This window comes from Temnothorax nylanderi, unplaced genomic scaffold (genome assembly GCF_030848795.1).
Source record: "Temnothorax nylanderi isolate EJ_2023f unplaced genomic scaffold, tnyl_v1.0 TNYL_tig0212_pilon, whole genome shotgun sequence".
Taxonomy (NCBI): domain Eukaryota; kingdom Metazoa; phylum Arthropoda; class Insecta; order Hymenoptera; family Formicidae; genus Temnothorax; species Temnothorax nylanderi.
The window spans coordinates 31,581-57,455 of record NW_027249274.1 but is presented as its reverse complement, the minus strand read 5'-3'; the positions used below and the strand labels follow the sequence as shown (position 1 = coordinate 57,455).

Sequence of the window (25,875 nt, the reverse complement as noted above, 5' to 3'; positions counted from 1 at the left end):
TTGTTTCGCTTGTATCACACAATATAATTTACTCTTCTGCAAAGGCTAATTTATAACGTTAATATTTTATATAATTCCATTTTCAATTGCAACACATTTCGATGCAGACCAAGCATTTCAAGTTCAACGGGTTATGATACGAATCCTTCTGCAGAACGTTAACATACTGCAGAACAGTCGTTGGCTTCTGTATTGTCCGCGTTGTTTTATTTGCAAATTAATACATATATCAAAGGTTTTATATTTTCATGGTTCTCATGTAATTGTAAAAAAGGAGTGATATCCGTACAAAACGTACCTTCTTAAAAGAGTTAATAAATTGCGCCAGGTATACGTGCTCCATACAAATCTTTATAGAAAAAAATTTTGATCTATTTTTGACATATAATTTCATTTGTGTTTCTTGCTACAAAAACAATGCTACAAATACCCCAAAGTTTGCATCAAGTGAATAAGATAAATTAGCAACATCGAGAATTTTTTAAATAAAGTTTCTTTATTATATTGTTGTTGTATACGTGTTCTGAAAAAAAACATGTATCCAACAACTATAATAAAGAAACATTATTAGGAAAATCAGATGTTACTACTAATTTATCCCATTCACTTGATGTAAATATTTCATAGAAGCATCAGATGTTACTAATTTATCATATTCACTTGGCGCAAAAATACTGATATCATTGTTTTATAGTAAAAAACACATAAAATTTAACATTAAATATTATTTTAAAATTTTTTCCAATAATGAGTTGGTATAGAGCACGTACATGTGGTTATTGGCATTATATACTGTTTTTAGAAAAATGTAATATTTATATATCTGTACATGATCTGGTAATTAGGAAAATTTAAATTATATATAAACATACGCCCCAATAAAAAAAACCATACCTGTTTTTGACCTTTGTGAGTAATTCTGCAAGCGGTTTTTAAGGCGTTTACTGTATCACGTTCAGTATCAGACGATTAATCTTTATTACAGGTCGGTCATAATGGCACCGAAAAGAGAACGCAGCAAGTTGTGGAATTATTTCGAGCAATTGAAACCTTCGCTGGTAAAGTGCGTAGTTTGTAAAATGGAAATTTATACGCCTCATCCATCAAACAGCACAGCAATAACGATAGGACACTTAAATAGACATGAAATATTTCTCAATAATGACACTTTCACACTACCTGACGACTTGAGGAAATATTACTCGGAGTTACCGGGATATAAGGCAAAATGTAATGATTGCGGTAAAACAATGTCTTTCTTAACAAATATTGTACGTTTACGAAAACATAATTTAAGAAGACATTCCACAAGAATCCTCAATCGAGATGAGTAAGTACACATTAAAAAAAATTATTAAAATACTAGACTATAAAATAAATATAATAATGATAAAATAATCAAGAGCTGAAAAAAATTGACCAAATAAAAGTTTTTATCAGGGCACTCATGTAACACTTATTTGCAATTTCGATCATAAATGTGCCTCTCAAATCGTAATAATAATGAAGTATTTCAATTATTTTGCATAATTTAAATAAATAAGTCGCTTATTTTCACGTTTATTTAGAGAGACTAAATATTTAGATTAGATGTTTATTTGTTTGACACATTGAGAAAAAAATATCTTAAAATAAAAAAATTTAATTTAATTTAAAGAAATAATTTTTATTAATATTTGCCAAGAGATTATATATTTAAATATTACAGTAAATGTTATTTAAATTAAAAGAAAATGATGTAAAAACAAAGCATAACTTTTTTGTACAATAGAATATTTCAAATTAAAATAAAAATATATTTATTTAATTAAAAGTTGCCGGTATTTATTTTAAAAGTTGTAAATTTTTAAAATAAAAAATAAAAAATGTTTTTTTTGGATAAAAAAAATAATTGTTATAATGAAAGAAATAATTACTTAAAAATAAAAAGAACTCTTTTTATTTTCAAGAAATATATATTTATTTTAAGAAATACTGATATTTATTTCAATAATTGTATATGTTAATACAAAACAATATTTCCTTTATTGAAAAAAATAATTTCTTTAAAATAAAAAGAACTCTTATTTTAAAAAACATATACTTACTTCAAGAAATATTGATATTTCTTTCAAGAATTGTAGATGTTAATACAAAAATATATTGTCTTTCATAAAATAAATATTTGGTCTTATAAGAAAATGCTTTTTCTTAAATAAAAAGGAATTTTTTACTTTAATGAATTTTTTTGTTTACTTTAATAAATACATTATTAATTTTAAAAACTATTTGTCCAATTTGAACAAATAATTTTTTCCTTTAAAAAATATTTGTTTTTAATTAATAAGTAATATTCTTAGTGTGTCAAAATTCTTATGTACAGTCGCGCTCATGAATGCTTGGACACCGAAAATTGGATGCGTTTCGGAAACTCACTCTTCGTCTCTTTCTAATTATCTCCCTTAGAAAGAGAAGAAGAGCAAGGAAGAAAAGTAAACATTAAGTGAAAAAGCACTACATGAAAAATAAGAATTTTAACCTAAAAACTTGCATATTGCTTCCTCATAGTTTTTAAGTGTGCAAGTAGAAACCTGTACATTGCTTCCTCTATGTGGAAGCCTATTTTTTTATGCATAATTATTAGTAGATATTTATTAATTTGGCTTCCTCATAGAGGAAGCAATGTGTATAATATATTATATTATATTCTAAATACACGATCTGTTTCTTATTGTTAGTAACAGTTTCAAAACAAAATGTACTAAATTTAAAGAAAAAAATTTTCAAAAGGTTCGTTTGATAAATTATTCTATGATATTTATCTTTCGTTTATTTTTATTAATTTTTTATTTAATCGTTTTAATTATTGTAATTGATCTTTTAATAGTTATCTTTTTTGTGTCACATTGTTGCACTAATTTTCACGCGAATTAGTGCAAATCATACTTTAAATGACAGAGATTAAGATAAACAAATTCCTTTGAGCAATTTGTTTTATTGTACAATGATAAATACAATAATAAATACAATAATTTATGTTTACAAGAATAAGAGAGCAGAAATTTAACCCGTGTCTATATTACAGAAAGCATATCTTTCAAGTGTGAATTGTGTTTGGCTCTTTCTAATATTATGCTCCATAGCTTTCTGTAATTTATTTTATTGTACAATAATAAATATAATAATTCATGTCTACAAGAATAATAGGACAGATATTTAACCCGTGTCTATATTGCAGAAAGTATATTTTGCAAGTGTGGATCGTTTGGCTTCTTTTCTGATATTATGTCCTTAGCTTTCTGACGATATTTTGCAAAACAAGGGGCAAATTTAAATTTATCTCCTTCCGACACCACAATGTTATATCTCGTGCACAAGTGTAATTTCATCTTTTCAGGAATCTTTTTGTTGTTAAATAACAAAATACGTTCATAGTGCATGACTAATGAAATATCGAGAGCAATCTGGGGTAAACATATTTCGTATATTGTAAGAGATATATAGCTATGAGTATCGCAATGGGAGGGTCGTTTAACATAACAGGAAGAATTGAAATAATCGTAGGCGCATAGATCATTACTGACAGATTATTAAAATAAGGAAACCAACGAGAAAAAGGAAGGTCCGAGAAAGTATTATAAAATATATCTAACAATATACTCAAGTAAGACACTGATATGTTCATAAATGTGATCGCATGTGGTTCAGGATGCAATGAAAAAATATCTATCTCGTACTTGCAATGCTTACCATTGTAAGCAACATGGCTCTCAATACTTGACATTTTTTCATGTGGACCCAAACATACTTTACTGCTATGCAACTCGAACCTAAAGTGCCTATCAATCCCGCGAACTCTCGGATAGTACAACATTTTATTTTACTAAATTTCTCTATCTTTTCTATTGTTTTTTCTCTTTTTTCTTCTGGAAGCTCGATACTCATCGTTTCAGAATTGTAATTGAATCCGAGAAATCTACATTTTTTAGAGGGGATTACTTGGCTTTTCTTGTCATTGATGATAAATCCTAATTTCTCAAATAATTGCCTGGTCATCTGAACATTCCTTAAACATTTTGCATATGAATTCCCTAATAATAATAAGTCGTCCAAGTATACTACTGATAAATATCCGCGTTCCCTAAGATACAATACGATCGGTTTTAATAACTTGATGAACGTGTATGGAGCTCTGTTAAGTCCAAACGGCAAACAGGTGAATTCGTACAATTTACCTTCAAAAATAAATCGTAAAAACTTCCGATCAGATTTTGCGACGTGAATTAGATAATATGCATCCTTCAAATCAATAGATGCCATAAAGCAACCACGAGTCAAAACTTGCCTTGCCGTTTTTCCATCTTCTAGCTTAAAATGTTCCGTCTTTATAAATTCATTTAACCGTTTTAAATTAAGGATAAGACGATGTGATCCATCAGTTTTCGGTACTAGAAAAATCTTAGAAATGAATTGTTTTGACTTCGGCTGGCAAACCTGTACTACACCTTTTTCTACCAAGAGGTTCCGATTTGTTCTCTGATTAAATATATTTCCTGCTTTGACCAACGAGGTTCGGTAGGTGGAGTCTGTTGATGTACCTCCGATGTAAAAGGTATAGTGTATCCTGTAACCCAGCTCAGTATGGTCTCGTCTGAAGTCACCTCAGACCAGTTGTGCTTAAAGTGAGCCAATCTACCTGCGAGTTTACCTACGTTTAGTTGCTCTTCTTCGCATTTGTCTGCTCCTGCTTTTGAATAAACACGCCATAAACTCTACCCCCGTGGTGGTGTGGAAAAGATGTTTTTCATTATACCAAGTAAATTCAAAAAATAAAAAAAATAAAAAAATTTCACCCCCCACTTTCGAGTCTAAGACCCAAAATATCGATCCTAGGTGAAAAATGATAAGGACCAAAATTGTAGAGTATTAAATTTTCTACAAGTTTGATTATTACCACTTTCACTCTAAAGTTGAAAATAAGCGAGATATTTACAAAATCACCCTTCTAATCAAAATAGCGGCTAACGCTCCAGGGTTAGAATCCCGAAAATCTGGTTTTAGACTACTTATGACCCTCAGAAAAAGTAAAAAAAATCGCTTCCCGGAATTAATTCCATTTAAATGTCTCTATTGACTGGGCTAAGATACATGTATCAGAGGTAGATGTCGTCAATACGTCTCGCTTTGAAGAGAAAAGATACGTAATACCTGGTGTATTGTATACAGAGATGTACATACTAGCTAGAACCGACTGGAAATGTTTGGAATGGATTCCGATCGAAATTCAATTATTCCCTAGATTTCTATTGTTTTTTTAGGGAAAACAGAATAATTTCAATCGGAATCTATTCGGAACAGTTCCATAGAAGAAGAAACTCCATTGCTACAGTTTAAAAATGCCGCCAAATGTAATAAGTTTACCAGCATTCACCCTGAAATTTCAGGGTGGAAAATTTTACTCCTGAGGTGCACCCGGGTGAAGTTTCCGAACTTCATCTCTGTCACACTGGTAGAACCTGAACGTTTCTGAACAGCATGAGCCTCGGCGGGTGCACCCGGGTGAAGTTTCCGAACACAGCCTTAGGGCCAAAGCACATGTGACAGTCGTAGTCGTGGACGTAAGTAACGCACAAGCTTTGGCTTATCCTGATCTGTCAGGACGGGGACTACGACCGTCGTATATCGCTACGCCATGTTATGTGCTTTGGCCCTTACTAATAGACAAAGAACTCCTTTTAAGACCATTTAGATTAATTCCATAAGTCAAAAATTATACTTCTATGAAATTCTTTTTGACATATCAAGAAGAAACTCTTTTTGAGTTTATTTCGGACAAATTACGGGTATTCCTAAGGAACTTGAAAAGGTGAAATCTTTTCGAACTCATAACGATCAGCTGTGCTATCTGGGTAACTATTTTGGACTACTGCAATAATTACATATTTTCTGTTTTATAAAAAATAATATATTTTCTCGAAATTGTAAAAAAATAATTATATTTTCGTCAGTTATGAAAGAATTTTTTATAAATACGTTTTTTAGTTCTGAAACGATTGTTTCATTTCAAACTGTTATTACGCTTGCAAGGCTGATCTATAAACAAAAGTGCAAATATGTCGCAGTTGTGTGCATTTACTTATGTCAATGAAGAATGTACCGTACTACATCCACAACACTGACCAGCCACTAATATAGAATAAATCTTATATAGTGATTGAATACTTCCAATCCGCAAAATACAAAAAATAAGGGTGCACTACAAACAGTTCAGTTTCACAAAGAATAGATGCTTCGGACAAATGCTCAGTAGATAAATTTTAACACGTACAAAAAAAAATTCTGTCGCTAAAGTATCCATTTGCGAAATATTTACAAACTGAAAAATTAGCTCAATCGGAAAGAGCTTTTCACAAGCAAGAAAAAGAGAAGCATCTGGAAGAATTGCGTTTTGTATGTAAAGAATTATAAAAATTCCAAACTAGTGATACATATCACAGTTATGAACGACTTTCACAAGACAAAGGATTTAAAATAATTTTAAAAAGAATTGAGTACAATACCTATCCTGAAAAGCTTCAAAACTCGTATAAAAATATTCAAGTGACGAAGAACGAATGGGTTCAAATTTGTATAAAGTCGGAAAGTCAAAATCGGGTTCAATGATTTAAGCCAAAGGTCTAAACGAATAAAGTGTTAATCAAAACGAAGAAACAAAATTTTAAAGAACGTGCCAATTCAATTTAAAAATAATAAGTTTCACGAAAGAATGATTGCAGATATGGCTCATGGTCTGCAAACTCAGATTATCGCAAGAAAAGTGCAAAATCAAATTTCAGTTTGTCAGAAATAGATTTGGGTTTGGATAGATTTTTTTGGGGTGTGGGAGTGCAGGGGGAAGGGAGGTTCTTTTCCGCCTACTTCTAAATTTTTTTATACTATATGTAGATATACAAGAATTATTTCAAAACTCTTATTTATTTCAAATTTTACGCACTTTTACATCACTACGCATGCTTTCTCTGATGCTCATGTATGTACTTGTATGTACCCTGCCGATATAGCATTTCTTAACCCGAAAATTGTCACTTTTAGTACTTAATAACTTTTGTTCTACTTGAGAGCGACGATTTTAGCTTTTATATTCGAATTAAATACGTCAAAATACATAATATATTGTTAAATTTCAGGCAAATCGGTAAGGAAGCCACTTTCCTTCACATTCACCATAATTCTTCCTTAGTTTCATCACCGTTGGTTTCCTTTTGATATTTAAGGATGGACACGTGTGGATATTTTTCTTTCGCCTGGCTATCACGCGTGTCGTCGAACCCGTTCCGCATAACATAAATTGTTTGCAGTTTAGGACACTGCTCGAGAATTGCGAAACTATAATCCAAGTATATTCGCCTTAAGTTTTTACACAGTGTCAGACCTTCATAGACATCGTAATTGAACATCATATAAGAATTTATCAAATTGACTTCTTCTAAGCATTGACAGGAGGAAAACAATCTACGCAAGCTATGCTTATCGACTGTGCAACCTGTGCGATAGTTCCTGTAACAAAAGTCATATTATTATGCGGTTTTTCAATCGCAATAAGAAAAACAACATAACCGTTTCATGATGTTTGCAAGAATTGTAAATACACATTTTGATAAAGAATAATATGTGTTTTAAAAGAAAATGTAGCACACACGTACTTGTCTATCATTTTCAGTTTTCGTAAATTCTTGCATTCAGCGAGGGCATAAATACCTCGCGATGTAATAATACTAGTGTCCGATAAATCTATTATTTCCAAGTCTGGACACGAATTTTTTAACTGTATTGTAATTGCGTCTAAATCTAGTAATTCTCTATAACCCACAAAGCCAGGCATGCACAGATTTAAGTTACGCATGCGGCGAGTTTTTTGCAGTATTTTGCAAAGAGGTTCAGTTCTTATACAGGAGCCTTCAAGGTCTAATTTCTCTAGAAATTCTAGATTTCCGAGACTTGAAACTTTTTGGTCCATTCCCTCCAGAGTACAATAACTGAGATCCAATACTTAAAAAAAAAAAAAAAATTTACATATTAGTCATATACAGTTTATTTGTAATCTTAACAATCATATTTATTTATGTACCTTTCAAATTTTTGCTTATCTCTGAAATTTTTAATAGAGATAATTTGTCAACAAAATTGCAGTTACTTAATCGTAAGTGCGTCAAACAATCGCCGCAACTCTGAAGAAAGTTTACGAAATCCGGAGCAGAAATGCCGCGGCTCTCTGTAAGATCCAACTGTTGCAAATATTTACATTTGGATGCAAAATAAAACAGAATTTTATCATAACAAAAGGATGAATCTTTAGAGTGCTCTTTTTGTAAATTTCGTAAGTTCAAACATTTGAAGAGAAAAGGATCCTGTGTTAAATTATTGAGGCGTTTATTTACTTTGCTCATACGGCAAAACGACCTCATATCCAAGTATTTTAATATCATTAGTATTATTTCATCCTGCAAAAACAAAATATAAAATTTTAATACATGAGATTATATTATAATAAACTATTACGAAAAATAAACTTCGAATATTTTACAGGAAGCGCAGAAAAACTGTCACGTTGCTCCTTGGATTCTCCCGAAGAGAGTTTGATATCTTCTATAAATTTTACATAATTCCAATGATTTCTTAATAAAGGGTGATTCACATATTCCTGCTTAGAAGATGGCACATCTTCCTCCCGAAATACTTGCTTGTGCGCGAGCTTGCTCTTGTGAAAACTCGTTGCTATGTCGCTGCAAATAACATTGGAACACAAATTTATTTTCATTATATAACACTACGCGAACAGCGTGTTTTTAAAAGCGTTTCTATGTTACAAAAAATCTATAAAAATTCATTGTATCATCTTTAAGATTTCAAAAAGTGATTTCTACACAACCCGGGACTATTGCAATTTCTTTTTTAAGTGTCGAAACGTCAGGAGAAAACTGTAAATTGCGAGTTTTTATCAATAATAGCATATTTTTTGAATGTGACTAAAAAAAATTGTTCAAGGGTTTTATAGTTCAATAATGGTACTTGAAAGGAAAATACACGAAGAGAACCTAAAAAAAGTTGAATTATTAAAGCACTTAAAAATTGGTACTTAATTTCGGTATACAGAAAAAATGAGATTTGAAGGCAAAAGCAATGTTATTTTTTTTTTTAAAGGTTACTTCTTATTTATTATTTATAAGTTGGATCAATATTGAAAAAAACCACGTAAAATGCAAAATTACTTATCCGTGGACAAAATTAACGAGGTAGAGCCAGTGATGCTAGACGGCAGACGGAATAGCATGCTACAGCATGTAGAGGGCATGGCTGTGCAAGACACAGCAACGGACAAGCTCCTCCATCCGTGTAGCCGACACGCCGAGCGTAACATGCTGTTCCTTCTGCCGTTTAACATCCGAGGTGGACACCCTGGGTCTTTGAAGGCACACACTACACTTCGATTGCTCAGTATCGCGCAACGACCTGTCGAACCTCAAAGCCGCTTGGCAGTTACATGTCCACTATCACCAAGTTTCTTTATGGAGGAGAGCCAACGTAAGCGCTGAAGCCATTCCCGTGGAAATCATAAATAAAAAATCGACTGTGCCTTAAAAGTCCCACAGTGTCCGCGCAGTGTTAAGAAAATAATATAAGATTACTTAATGTCGACAATTATAATACCTTTTATAAATAACGCAATATTTAGGAAATTCCTTTTGAAGATCAAGTATATCCAAGTATGGATTTTCATAATCACGTGTTGTATTATAAAAGTCAAACCATTTACAGGCTTCCAAAAAGTAGTACTGCATAGAAAATGGTTCTTCTTCAATTCTTGAGAATTCTTCAAAACAACGAAAAGGACAAAATCTCTCTGAACAAAAATGTCGTTGTGCCCGAATGCGGTGTAAGAGATTAGTTATACTCTTATCTTCAAGATTTTTAGGAAAAATCAATTTTGATGTCCGGTCACGGGGCACGTTGTCACAAGCGACCTGTCGTTATTTATTGTTATGTAACAACTGTAGAGTAACAATCACACAAAATTCGATACTGTCCAATTGAAGCTGAGGGTTCACTCGAAATTTTGGCATATCACAGTACTCTCAAATATTGAATGTAAAAAATACAAAAAATATTGAAAAAAATGTGTGACAACGTGCCCCGGTCTACCCTACCGATCAGCATCACAGCATCTAGCTGTGTGCAAGAGTTGGATAAAAATTGTATTCTGAGCATTTTGGTTTTAAAGTTACATGACCGTAAAGCTGGAGAAAATATCCGTGATTCCGAACGTCTACGTTTGAAAAAATTTGGTTGACAAAATTCGTAGAATTGAGGCGGTCCATCCCATAATAAAATCCACCGACCCTTATCTTCAGAATCTTGAGCCCAAACTTCAGTTACGTTCCCAAAATTATATACTTCATATATAGAGATTCTGATTGGATATACAGCTTCATGAAACTCGAGATCTTTAAAACAGAAAATTATAACCTTTTCTGAACACAAACATTTTCCTTAACAATATCTTATTTATCAATTCAAATGTTACATACCAATATGATGAAAATAATAATCTTTTTGACACGCTGATACAAAAGTATATGGCACTTGTTTCTGCCATGAAGATATTGAAATATCGAAATCATACGTCTCCTAGTATTAAAGAGTAATAAAAAGTACTGAATATTACCAAATGTTGTAGCAAAAATTAAATTTTGCGATTATATACTTTCTACAGAACAGAAAATACACATACCAAAAGAAAATCTTCATGGCTTGGAAAATTGCTAGGTGTTCCAATTATATTATTACAAATATTACTTTTGCTAGTAGTATTCTTACAGTCCTTTGTGGATATATTGCTATCCTTCACAAATTGATAGATGAAATCAACATAATCCTCTCCTACCGCTATTCTGTCAGTATAAGGATATCTGACATCATTCTCGCAATGTGAGGAATGATAATTGGATGTCATATTCTCTCTCTTAAAAAAGATGGAAAATATAATAGTCTAAGAGCTGACGACACTTTTGGCCAAGTGATTTTGTAAAATACGATTTTCCGTTTTAACTAGCGTGGACGACTCTCCTTCGATAATCCGAACACCTGGCTGGCCGTACCTGGGGGTTTAGAAGTACGCAGGTGAGAAAAAAAAACAGATTTTCAAGTCATAGTATAAGTCTCAATTTTTATTGGATATTGATAATTGGTCACTCAGGAACATGCAAATAAATTGCCAGTTTGATTGCTCGGGGGAATTAGTCGCCAGACTTATATATAAATAATTAAAAATAATTATTTTCAAGTCATACTATAAAAGCTGTGTTTTTTTTAGTAACAAATATAGTGCTAACACATGCCACCAAAAAAAAGCCAAATAAAAATTTTGGTGGCAATATCTCTAAAAAAATTATTGAAAATGCACAAAGCCGGCGGAGGGATCTGACGATGGCCGAGTAACGCAACGCAACGCTGCGCCAGCAAAGCCATTTTTTTTATTTTCACACACTATTTATTGTTTATCAATCTTTTCATAAATTGATACGATAATGATAGTTAATAATACACGTTTTTAAAAACTCATGGACGCTAAAAACAATTGAGGCCATCGTCAGACTCGCCGCGCGCCGGCTTTGTGCATTTTCAATAATTTTTTTTAGAGATGATGACACCAAAATTTTTATTTGGCTTTTTTTTTGGTGGCATGTGTTAGCACTATATTTGTTACTAAAAAAAACCCAGCTTTTATAGTATAACTTGAAAATAATTATTTTTAATTATTTATAATTAAGTCTGGCGACTAATTCCCCCGAGAAATCAAACTGGCAATTTATTTGCATGTTCTTGAGTGACCAATTATCAATATCCGATAAAAATTGAGACTTATACTATGACCTGAAAATCTGTTTTTTTTTCTCACCTGCGTACTTCTAAACCCCCAGGTACGGCCAGCCAGGTGTTCGGATTATCGAAGGAGAGTCGTCCACGCTAGTTAAAACGGAAAATCGTATTTTACAAAATCACTTGGCCAAAAGTGTCGTCAGCTCTTAGACTATTATATTTTCCATCTTTTTTAAGAGAGAGAATATGACATCCAATTATCATTCCTCACATTGCGAGAATGATGTCAGATATCCTTATACTGACAGAATAGCAGTAGGAAAGAATTATGTTGATTTCATCTATCAATTTGTGAAGGATAGCAATATATCCACAAAGGACTGTAAAAATACTACTAGCAAAAGTAATATTTGTAATAATATAATTGGAACACCTAGCAATTTTCCAAGCCATGAAGATTTTCTTTTGGTTTGTGTATTTTCTGTTCTGTAGAAAGTATATAATCGCAAAATCTAATTTATGCTACAACATTTGGTAATATTCAGTACTTTTTTTTACTCTTTAATACAGAAGAAGTATGATGTTGATATTTCAATATCTCCATGGCAGAAACAAGTGCCATATACTTTTTTATCAGTGTATCAAAAAGATTATTATTTTCATCATATTGGTATGTAACATTTGAATTGATAAATAAGATATTGTTAAGGAAAATGTTTGTGTTCAGAAAAGGTTATAATTGTTATTTTGAAGATCTCGAGTTTCATGAAGCTGTATATCCAATCAGAATCTCTATATATGAAGTATATAATTTTGGGAACGTAACTGAAGTTTGGGCTCAAGATTCTGAAGATGAGGGTCAGTGGATTTTATTATGGGATGGACCGCCTCAATTCTACGATTTTTGTCAATCAAATTTTTTCAAACGTAGACGTTCGGAATCACGGATATTTTCTCCAGCTTTACGGTCTTGTAACTTTAAAACCAAAATGCTCAGACTACAATTTATATCCAACTCTTGCACACAGCTAGATGCTGTGATGCTGATCGGTACATCAAAATTGATTTTTCCTAAAAATCCTGAAGATAAGAGTATAACTAATCTCTTACACCGCATTCGGGCACAACGACATTCTTGTTCAGAGAGATTTTGTCCTTTTTGTTGTTTTGAAGAATTCTCAAGAATTAAAGAAGAACCATTTTCTATGCAGTACTACTTTTCGGAAGCCTGTAAATGGTTTGACTTTTATAATACAACACGTGATTATGAAAATCCATACTTGGATATACTTGATCTTCAAAAGGAATTTCCTAAATATTGCGTTATTTATAAAAGGTATTATAATTGTCGACATTAAGTAATCTTATATTATTTTCTTAACACTGTGCGGACACTGTGGGACTTTTAAGGCACAGTCGATTTTTTATTTATGATTTCCACGGGAATGGCTTCAGCGCTTACGTTGGCTCTCCTCCATAAAAAAACTTGATGATAGTGGGCATGTAACTGCCAAGCGGCATTGAGGTTCGACAGTTCGTTGCGCGATACCGAGCAATCGAAGTGTAGTGTGTGCCTTCAAAGACCCAGGGTGTCCACCTCGGATGCTAAACGGCAGACGGTACAGCATGTTACGCTCGGCGTGTCGGCTACACGAATGGAGGAGCTTGTCCGTTGCTGTGCCTTTCACTGTGCCCTCCACATGCTGTAGCATGCTATTCCGTCTGCCGTCTAGCATCACTGGCTCTACCTCGTTAATTTTGTCCACGGTTAAGTAATTTTGCATTTTACGTGTTTTTTTTTCAATATTCATCCTACTTATAAATAATAAATAAAAAGTAACCTTTTTATAAAGAAAATAGCATTGCTTTTGTCTTCAAATCTCAATTTTTCTGTATACCGAAATTACCAATTTTCAAGTGCTTTAATAATTCAACTTTTTTTTAGCCACACATTCAAAAAATATGCCATTATTGATCAAAACTCGCATTTTACAGTTTTCTCCTGACGTTTCGACACTTAAAAAAGAAATTGCAACAGTTCTGGCTTATGTAGAAATCACTTCTTGAAATTTTAAAGATGATACAATGAATTTTTATAGATTTTTTGTAACATAAAAACGCTTTTAAAAACACGCTGTCCGCGCAGTGATAATAATGAAAATAAATTTGTGTTCCAATGTTATTTGCAGCGACATAGCAACGAGTTTTCACAAGAGCAAGCTCGCGCACAAGCAAGTATTTCGGGAGGAAGATGTGCCATCTTCTAAGCAGGGATATGTGAATCACCCTTTATTAAGAAATCATTGGAATTATGTAAAATTTATAGAAGATATCAAACTCTCTTCGGGAGAATCCAAGGAGCAACGTGACAGTTTTTCTGCGCTTCCTGTAAAATATTCGAAGTTTATTTTTCGTAATAATTTATTATAATAAAATCTCATGTATTAAAATTTTATATTTTGTTTTTGCAGGATGAAATAATACTAATGATATTAAAATACTTGGATATGAGGTCGTTTTGCCGTATGAGCAAAGTAAATAAACGCCTCAATAATTTAACACAGGATGCTTTTCTCTTCAAATGTTTGAATTTACGAAATTTAAAAAAAGAATACTCTGAGGATTCATCCGTTTGTTATGATAAAATTCTGTTTTATTTTGCATCCAAGTGTAAATATTTACAACAGTTGGATCTTACAGAGAGCAGCCGCATTTCTGCTCCGGATTTCGTAAACTTTCTTCAGAGTTGCGGCGATTGTTTAACGCACTTACGATTAAGAAACTGCGATTTTGTTGACAAATTATCTCTATTAAAAGTTTCAGAGATATGCAAAAATTTGAAAGGTACATAAATAAATATGAATGTTAAGATTACAGATAAACTGTATATGACTAATATGTACATTTTTTTTTAGTATTGGATCTCAGGTATTGTACTCTGGAGGGAATGGACCAAGAAGTTTCGAGTCTCGGAAATCTAGAATTTCTAGAGAAATTAGACCTTGAAGGCTCCAGTATAAGAACTGAATCTCTTTGCAAAATACTGCAAAAAACTCGCCGGATGCGTAACTTAAATCTGAGCAGGCCTGACTATTGCGCTTATTCAGAAGTACTAGATTTAGACGCAATTACAATACAGTTAAAAAATTCATGTCCAGACTTGGAAATAATAGATTTATCGGACGATAGTATTATTACATCGCGAGGTATTCATGCCCTCGCTGAATGCAAGAATTTACGAAAACTGACAATGATAGACAAGTACGTGTGTGCTACATTTTCTTTTAAAACACATATTATTCTTTATCAAATTGTGTATTTACATTTCTTGCAAACATCATGAAACGGTTATGTTGTTTTTCTTATTGCGATTGAAAAACCGCATAATAATATGACTTTTGTTACAGGAATTACAACCCCGAAGATCACTGCACAATCGATAAGCATAGCTTGCGTAGATTGTTTTCCTCCTGTCAGTGCTTAGAAGAAGTCAATTTGACAAATTCCTATATGATGTTCGATTACGATGTCTATGAAGTTCTGACACTGTGTAAAAACTTAAGACGAATATACTTGGATTATATGTCGGATTATAGTTTCGCAATTCTCGAGCAGTGTCCTAAACTGCAAACAATTTATGTTATGCGGAACGGGTTCGACGACACGCGTGATAGCCAGGCGAAGGAAAAATATCCACACGTGTCCATCCTTAAATATCAAAAGGGAACTAACGGTGATGAATATGGGGAAGAAATATGGTGAATGTGAAGGAAAGTGGATTCCTTACCGATTTGGCTGAAGTTTAACAATATATTATGTATTTCGGCGTGTTAAATTCGAATGTAAAAGCTAAAATCGTTGCTCTCAAGCAGAACAAAAGTTATAAAGTACTAAAAGTGATAATTTTCGGGTTAAGAATTATGCTATATCGGTATAGGGTACAAGTACATATATGAGCTTCAGAGAAAGCATGCGCAGTGATGTAAAAGTGCGTAAAATTTGAAATAAATAAGAGTTTTAAAATAATTCTTGTATATCTACATATAGTATAAAAAAATTTAGAAGTAGGCGGAGAAGAACCTCCCTTCCCCCTGCACTCCCACACCCCAAAAAAATCTATCCAAACCCAAATCTATTTCTGACAAACTGTAATTTGATTTTACACTTTTAATCCATGCAGTATCATGCAAAAATAATTTCTTGCGATAATCTCAGTTTGCAGACCATGAGCCATATTTGCAATCATTCTTTCGTGAAACTCATTATTTTTAAATTGAATTGGCAAGTTCTTTAAAATTTTGTTTCCTCGTTTTGATTAACACCTTATTCGTTTAGACCTTTGGCTTAAATCATTGAACTTGATTGACTTTCCGACTTTATACAAATTTGAACCCATTCGTTTTTCGTCACTGGAATATTTTTATACGAGTTTTGAAGCTTTTCAGGATAGGTATTATACTCAATTCTTTTTAAAATTATTTTAAATCCCTTGTCTTGTGAAAGTCGTTCGTAACTATGATATGTATCACTAGTTTGGAATTTTTATAATTCTTTACATACAAAACGCAATTCTTCCAGATGCTTCTCTTTTTCTTGCTTGTGAAAAGCTCTTTCCGATTGAGCTAATTTTTCAGTTTGTAAATATTTCGCAAATGGATACTTTAGCGACATAATTTTTTTTTGTACGTGTTAAAATTTATCTACTGAGCATTTGTCCGAAGCATCTATTCTTTGTGAAACTGAACTGTTTGTAGTGCACCCTTATTTTTTGTATTTTGCGGATTGGAAGTATTCAATCACTATATAAGATTTATTCTATATTAGTGGCTGGTCAGTGTTGTGGATGTAGTACGGTACATTCTTCATTGACATAAATACACACAACTGCGACATGTTTGCACTCTTGTTTAGATAGATCAGCCTTACAAGCGTAATAACAGTTGAAATGAAACAATCAGAACTAAAAAACGTATTTATAAGAAATTCTTTCATAACTGACGAAAATATTATAATTATTTTTTTACAATTTCGAGAAAATATATTATTTTTTATAAAACAAAAAATATGTAATTATTGCAGTAGTCCAAAATAGTTACCCAGATAGCACAGCTGATCGTTATGAGTTCGAAAAGATTTCACCTTTTCAAGTTCCTTAGGAATACCCGTAATTTGTCCGAAATAAACTCAAAAAGAGTTTCTTCTTGGTAAGTCAAAAAGAATTTCATAGAAGTATAACTAGAATTAATCTAAATGGTCTTAAAAGGAGTTCTTTAATCTATTGGTAAGGCTGCGTTCGGAAACTTCACCCGGGTGCACCCACCGAGGCTCATGCTGTTCGGAAACGTTCAGGTTCTACCAGTGTAACAGAGATGAAGTTCGGAAACTTCACCCGGGTGCACCTCAGGAGGAAAATTTTCCACCCTGAAATTTCAGGGTGGATGCGGGTAAACTTATTATTACATTTGGCGGCATTTTTAAACTGGCTTATATCTCGCATATCGTATTCATTTCCAACTATTACAACTGCCACTTCATTAATAATTGGAGCATTGAAACGACCTTCATGTTCGCCAACTGGTCTCTTATCTGCTCGTATTATAACTTTATATTCATCCGTAGGCATTCTGTCCAATGCCGTTTTAAATATCTTTAATAAATTATTATTTTGATGCAATAATCTCTGCATTATTAAAACAATGTTTCGCCTTATTCCTGTAATGTTTTCACAGCGTTAATCGACTTCTACTTGTTCATCACCCATAAAATAAATTTTTTAAAAGCCTCGGATTCTCATTAGGATAAGGAAGTATTGATCCTGCTCTGTGATAAATTTGGCCTTGCACTTTAAATGTAGGCATAAAGCCAGTTTCTCCAACTGTTACAGTTGCTCCGAAAGATGTCATCTGAAAGCATGAATTATACCTCTTTATGTTTTGTAGAAAATGTTTTGATTCTGACGTAATTCCTGACATAAACATAAAAAGTGTATCGGGTGGCTGATTTAAAAGCGGTAACTTAACTTTTCCGTTTGAACAACACATTCCAGGTGCTTCAGTTTTAAACTTTTTTGCTTGACAATAATCACATATTATATCCATTTTTCCAATTATTACTCTTGGATGAAATTGATATTCGTAATTTGGATCATAACTGTGAAAAGAAAGTGTCGGTCAGTAATATAATCTTGAAGTTGGCGCGTACATATGTGAGTGGTGGCGTTGTAGTAGTAGCGTGAAATTCGTGGCGCTGTTGTGATATGGTTAATTTCCCGCGCGCGCGTCGATCCCTGGTCGCTCTCCGCCATTAACGCTTGTAAAACGTTCAGCGTGAAATAAAGATATTTACGTTTCTACGCAAGTAATTATTCGTCTTTGAATACTCTGCACCTGTCAAAAGTATCAGGTTATGGGCCCAGGACGCCGGTAATTGCCCAAAAAGACGATAACTGCTAAGACGCCGGTAATAGAGCGTATCTCGGATCATCTCGACGACGACGACGAAGAAAACGAGAAGAGACGATGACTTCTGTTTTTGACGAATACAGAGTACCACGACTGAATGGCGGAAATTGGTTTGCATGGTCCGCCCGAGCAAAAGCCGCGCTCGTATTCAGAAAGGTATGGAAAGCGATAGAACCAGGTTATGTAGACGCCCAAGGTAATGATATAGAAGTACTATCTGAAAGTCAGGAAGATGATAACCTAAAAGCTTTGTCATTTCTAATGTTGATTGTTGGTGACGAGTTCTTGGCGGACGTGAGCTCGTGTTGCAGGGCAAGAGCGGCATGGAAAATGTTAGAGCGACGACATACTCAGTTTAGCGTAATGCATACCGTTCAACTCGCCATTGAGTATGTGACTTATAAGAAGAAAGACGACATGACGATGCACCAATATCTTGCAGCCAAGCACGAGCTGTATAGAAAAGTACAAGCCGGCGGTATCGACTTTTCAGACAAACAGCAAGCAGCATTCTACCTTACTGGAGTGCTAGGGACCAAGTACGACGATATGGTCAGGAGTTTGGAAAGTGCGACCGATCCAAATATTATGAATAGCGACAATATCAAAGCAAAACTCGTATTAGAAGAAATGAGACTAAAAAGGGAAGAAGAGGCAAATGGTGAGCGCAGTGAAGTCAAGGCCTTAGCTGTCAAGCCAAAGAAGACGAAACAATACCAGGATCAAGGAGAAACAAGACGAAGTCATGATGGAAGTAAAAATAATCGTAAACACAAGTCGGAAAATCCACCACGAAATATTATTTGTTTTTCCTGCAATCAAGAAGGGCATATTGCCAGAAATTGTCCACGCTTTACCAATGCTCAACAATCGAACGACAGTCAGCAATCCAGTGACAAAAACGAAGCATCTTCAAAATGTGAACAGAAGAAAGGGTCAGCAGCTGTAATCAAGAGCCGTGTACTACACATAGTCCAAGCCCAATGTAAATCATCGGCAGTAATGCAGAAGAAAAGCGATAAAACGATTTGGTTTTTGGATACCGGAGCCACACATCACATGACTCCTCATAGGGAATTTTTCTCAAGCTTTGAAGAAGCGACTGGCAGTGTAGCACAAGCTGATGACACCATATTGCAAGTAAAAGGCTATGGAAAAGTAACTGTACAATTCCATGATGAATACGGTGGATGGCTATTAACATTTAGTGAAGTCTTATATGTACCAGGACTCGCAGATAATCTAATGTCTGGAAGACAACTCGACATAAAGGGCGTAAAACTGGAGATTTTTAATGGAGTTTGTACAGGATATGATGGTCGGGACGAAATTTTCAAGGCTGTTGCAGATACCGGACGGAGTGAGATGTACGTTCTGGAAGGTTCTGTCAAGGAAACTGTGCATGGCAATTTGAAAATTACTAAAGTGGATAATGGATTATGGCATCAACGGTTTGGCCATATGACGAGAATTCCATCACTGGATATCATCACTCATAAAATATGTGATAAATGCGATGTATGTCTCCAGGGGAAGTTGAAGAGAAGACCATTTCCTTTAAGTGAAAGCCGAGCCAAAGGGAAACTCGATCTAATCCACAGCGATGTTTGTCAGCTACCACAGAAATCTATAGGCGGATGTCGTTACTTTGTGACCTTTGTGGATGACTTTAGCAGATACGTAACAGCGATACCAATCCAACACAAAAGCGAAGTTTTTAAGGAATTCAAGGCTTATCAACGCAGGGTGGAGCTTATGCATGAAAGAAAAATCAAGGCACTTCAAAGCGACGGCGGAAAGGAATATTGCAATAATGCATTCAATAACTACTTTGAAGAGACTGGAATCAGACATAGGGTGTCTATTCCATATACGCCACAACAGAATGGAAGATCAGAGAGAGTAAATCAAACTTTAATGAATATTGTAAGATGTTTACTGTTACAGTCGGGATTGCCGAGTAAATTTTGGGCAGAAGCACTGAAGACTGCATGCTATATCAAAAATTTATGCCCGTCAACTGTAATCAATGACGCTATACCATATGAGTTGTGGAATGAAGGACAACTAACTGAGGAAGATTGCAAACGACTAAAGGTGTTTGGATGTCAAGCATGGTACGCTAATCTAGATAAACCAAAGCTAGGTCAACGAGGTAAAAAGGCAGTTTTTATAGGCTATGAAGAGGATATGAAAGGATATCGCCTATGGGATGAAGAAAAATCTAAGGTTGTAATTTCCAGGGATGTAGTTTTTGAAGAAAAAATATTTCCTTTTAAAGAGACAAACTATCATGAAGAAGAACAAGAACCAGAGGATATGATAAACCTATTACTGTCTGTAGAAGAATCAGAGGAAAATGGAAACATTGATCAATGTGACGGACCAAGGCATGAAGAAGATGAAGATTGGCAGGATGCTGAAAACGGTATAGTAGAAGATGAAGAAAATATCATTGAACACGAAGAACACCAAATGAAAGAAAATGAAGAGGAAGAAGCAGAAGCAGGTCTAGAAAATGAAGAGGAAGAAGCAGAAGCAGGTCTAAGAAGATCGAAAAGAAACAGGAAGAAGAAAGAATGTGGCAGTTGCCATACTGTAAGCTGTATACTGCAAGATGAACCGAAAAATGTGGAAGAAGCCATGTCTCGTCCAGATTCAAACAAATGGAGAGAAGCTATGGAGAAAGAAATAGAAAGTATGAAGAAGAATAAATGCTGGAGAATTGTAAGAAGACCACAGAACAAAAATGTTATTGGATCAAGATGGGTGTTTAAATTGAAGAAAAATGAAGATGGAGAAATCGAACGATATAAGGCGAGACTTGTGGCGCAAGGATATGGTCAAATACCAGGAACTGACTATAACGAGACGTACAGCCCTGTTGTTAGGAAAGAGTCTATTAGATTGATGATTGCCGTGTCGGTAGAGAAGGGATGGCAGCAGGAGCACTGGGATGTTGCTACAGCTTATCTCCATAGTCCACTACAAGATCAAGTATTTATGGAGCAACCGAAATTCTTTGAAGAAGAGCATGCGGATGAGTACGTCTGCGACTTATTCAAGAGTTTGTATGGTCTACATCAAGCTGGAAGGGATTGGAACCAATATCTAGACGGTCACCTGAAGAGTTATGGCTTGGTGCAATCGGTGAGTGACCCATGCATTTACTACGACCCGGAAGGAGACTTGGTAGTAGGAACTTATGTTGACGACATTCCGGTATGGGGTAAGCAAGAAAAAATTAATGCACTAAGAAATTATTTGGAGAAAAGAATGAGTATAAAATCACTTGGTAAGATATCTCATCTACTGTCAATGAGAGTTAACAGGCCAGAAGATGATACCGTGACGTTGGATCAAAGAAGCTACTCTGTTGACTTACTGAAGGAATTTAGAATGGATCAATGTCGCGGACTATCAACGCCATTGGAAATTAAGCCTGAAGATGATGAATCAAGTTGTAAGACGCCTTTCCCAGAGAAAATCTATCGACGAGCAACAGGCAGTTTGTTATACTTAGCGAATAACACCAGACCGGACCTGTCACATCCAGTAAGCAGACAGTGTCAGCATAACAATAACCCAACGATTGCTAATTGGAAAGGAGTACAACATATCCTTAGATATTTACAAAACACGGAAGATTACTGCCTCACATATAAAAAGCAGGGGAAGCCAATCGAGGTATACGTCGATTCTGATTGGGCAGGAGACGCTGAAGGAAGGAAGTCATACAGCGGCCTAGTAATAAAATTAGCAGGAGGAGCAGTTATGTGGGTATCTAGGAAGCAGGGAAGTGTAGCGCTTTCAACAGTAGAGGCTGAGTATATAAGTTTAGCAGATGGGTTGAAAGAAGTTTTATGGGTAAAAGGAATTTTAACTGAACTGGGACTAGATGAATTTATAGGACAGCCATGTAGTGTAAACATAGATAATCAAGGGGCTATGTCATTAGCCAAAAATAAGGGAACTTCAAAGCGTTCTAAACACATTGATGTTAGGCATCATTTTGTAAGAGAGCTAGTTGAGAGAGGAGAAATTGATTTAAAGTATGTTAAGTCAAGCGATAACGTAGCGGATATATTAACAAAACCCTTAAATGGACCGAAGACTAAGTTGTTAGCTAAGCAGTTAGGACTGAACAGCGTGCAATTCTAGATATAAACTTTGAATTGTTTTCTTATTATGAGAAATGTTAACCAGGTACAAATTTTATGTTTATTTACGCGATTTGAGAGCATAGTTTAGTTATTAAATATATTCGAGCCGATTGATAATTATATTATTCCATGTATTTTGTTTGACGTATAGTTATTGCCTGCGAACTTTAAATGTATACGAACTTGTGTATATTCGCGCTACATTTTTATTATACAGTTTGTAAACCTTTTGCCAGATTATTATTACAGACCAACAAGGGGAAGTGTGAAAAGAAAGTGTCGGTCAGTAATATAATCTTGAAGTTGGCGCGTACATATGTGAGTGGTGGCGTTGTAGTAGTAGCGTGAAATTCGTGGCGCTGTTGTGATATGGTTAATTTCCCGCGCGCGCGTCGATCCCTGGTCGCTCTCCGCCATTAACGCTTGTAAAACGTTCAGCGTGAAATAAAGATATTTACGTTTCTACGCAAGTAATTATTCGTCTTTGAATACTCTGCACCTGTCAAAAGTATCAATAACTATAAACCCAGATAGCAAAATGTTAGCAGAATGCGCGCAGATTGGCAGCAAATTTGATCAAAATCCCACATCAAAACCATAGCCATCTGTGTCCGCATTAAGCTCGTGTTCTGTCGACAGAGCCTGCTGACAGGCAATGTAAGCAGATTGCCAACAGAAACCGCGCAGAGCCTGCATACATAACCTGGCAGCAGATTGGCAGCAAAAACCGAGCAGAGCCTGCGCGCTCGACCTGAGAACAGATTGGCAACAAAAACCGAGCAGACTTTGTCCATAATCAGCTGTCATTAGCTCTTTAAATGATTCCTGACCTATACTGTTAATTAAGCGTTTTTTTTATGAAAAAGGAATACAAATGTAAAATACAATAATTTTAAAAATGGAAAATATATTATATATTATAATACATGAAATACATATAAAACATTACAACTCAAGAGCTAATATTACAAAGTTTCAATGTGTGTGTGTGTGTGTGTGTGTGTGTGTGTGTGTGTGTGTGTGTGTGTCGAACGCTATTATAATTAAAATTGTACAGATAAGAAATTTAAAGACCAGAAATAAATTATCATAAATGAAATTGTTATTTTGTCAGAAATGAAATAATGAAAAAATGAGAAAAAATTATAATATTACTCAAGTATATATAAGTCAGTAAAGGATACCAAAAAAAAAAAATTGTATTAACACTCAATTAATAAAAGATAATTTAAAAGAACAATAAAATTATCCTTTATAAATTATTCCTCACTAATTGAGTTCTACAATTGTTTTTTATGAAATCCTTTATCACAACCTATACTTACTTGACAAACATTTTCATTTTTTTTATCTTTTCACATTATTTTTTTGTTTACTTCTAACAAGATAACAATTACCACCGTAATATGTAATATATTACAATGATATCTGTTACATATGTTATCTCGATATCTTCATCCCGACGTCGTCTTCGTATGGAGAGATGAGGATTGCTGCTCCTCTTCTCCGATGTCCCTTTGGCTTTGGCACAGGTTTACCTAAACACACAAAATTACAATATAAAACTAGAAATCGGAAGGACGTGCATATTATAGTTGGAATGGCGCTAAAAAGACCGATTATTTATTGCAAACACGAGAAATTTCCAGTCTTATTTTGAGTCTTATCGATTTAAAAAATGGGCGCTGAAAAGTGCCGTTTCGTCTGTTAACACAGACAGAGACCACACTGGTCTCTCTCCTCCTTCTCCCCTCAACTCCTCCTCTCTTCCTCTCCTCCTCCTCTTTCTCTCCTCCTACTTTTCCTCTCCTCGCTCTTTGGTTTTCCATATAATCGTGCTTCTGCGGAGAAAATATACACATGAAAACAATATATAAGTAAATTATACAAAGAACGAGCTTTCCAGCTAGCGACATCAATCGACACAGGTATCATTCTGTTCTTGTTCAATATTCAATGCGCAATAAAAGCAGTATGATACTTGTGTCGATTTGTGTTGCTTATAGCTAGAAATAAAAATTCCCCAAAAAGATAAAAATTATATATCGGGGTCATTCTACAATACGTCACAAACACCCCGTCACCAGTCGCGAAGGATATGGCAACTGCTAGTTAAAAAATGTTATTTCCGGTTGCGCTAACAATTACGGTTACCAAACGAGAGTTGGGCAACTTTCTCTTAGCAATGATTACTGTCAAGAGCAACCAAAAATAATACTTTTTAACTAATCGCTGCCATTCTTCGTGATTGGCAACGGGCCGTTTGCGATATGTTGTAGAATGGATCTAAGTGTCTCATGTCGTTAACGCGTAGCTAAACCTAGACATTCTAATCGATTTCGTTTTTAATTAAGAATAACTTTCAACTTTCTACATAAAATACATTAAATTTGTGTATATATATTTTTCCAGATAACATGCATGTTGCATAAGACATCGTAAAGATATCTTTAAGACAACTAAGATATCTTAAGATATCTTTAAGATATCTTTACGACGTCTTATGCAACATGATGTTATCTGGGTTTATGTTGAAAGTTGAAATATTAGTATTTAAAAGCAAAAACAATACAAATGTCCAGTTTTAGGTACTCGGCCGGGCATTGATATTTTTACCTTAAAATAATATAATTCTTAGTCGTTTATCGTTTCTTCAGAGTCGTCTTTCTCTCTTGTCCTCTCGTCGCTCCAAAAGTTGCAGCTGACTCTTCTTACGACTGTCCGTGTGCGTGGATCACGCATCTTGCTGCGATGTCTTTCCTTTGCAATGCGCACAGCTTCCCACATTTAAACTTGGAATTCAGATCGCGTTGGCTTCTGAAAGTGCCGGTTCCTGCATACAGTTTCTAGAAGAAAGTGTGAAATACATCAGAAACGTAATATTTAAAATCTGTGTCAGTAAAAATGGAAAAATTCGTACCGTATATTGCCCTCATCAGACGAGCATTATTGTACAAGGATCGCTGCCCTTCCTCTCGGCCCTACCAGGTAAACGACAGCATCAGTCAATCCTTTCCTTCAAAAAGATTTACGGCTTCCTTTAAATAGAAGCCATCGATGTATTTGAAATAAATTACCTAAAAAAAAAAGAATAATTAAAATGCGTAGTAAAAGCTACTTTTATATTTATATATATAAGATTTATAAAAAACAGATAAGTTTGTCAAAAGGATGTATACTTGTAAACAATATATACATATATATAAATTACAGGAAATTAAAGGAGCTACTCGATCGCGTGAAGGCAGAGCTGAAGTAAGAATAAAATGTATATTAATATGAAACTCCTCTTTTTCTAACTTTGTGTAATCTTTTTGTTTTCATAAAAATAAAAAGACTATTAGAAAAAATATTGAAATGCGAACAGGATCGCCATTCCGCGCCGCAAAAACCTG

At 34.3% G+C, this 25,875-nt stretch overlaps 1 long non-coding RNA gene across 1 annotated transcript; it reads right to left on the bottom strand.

The window, feature by feature from the left end:
- Positions 1-23,370: 23,370 nt before the first annotated feature.
- LOC139779151 (uncharacterized) lies at positions 23,371-25,682 on the bottom strand. The gene is made up of 3 exons (XR_011719813.1): positions 25,401-25,682; positions 25,097-25,326; positions 23,371-24,321 (listed from the first exon to the last, which is right to left on the bottom strand). It is a non-coding gene; the product is annotated as an uncharacterized lncRNA (long non-coding RNA).
- Positions 25,683-25,875: the final 193 nt, after the last annotated feature.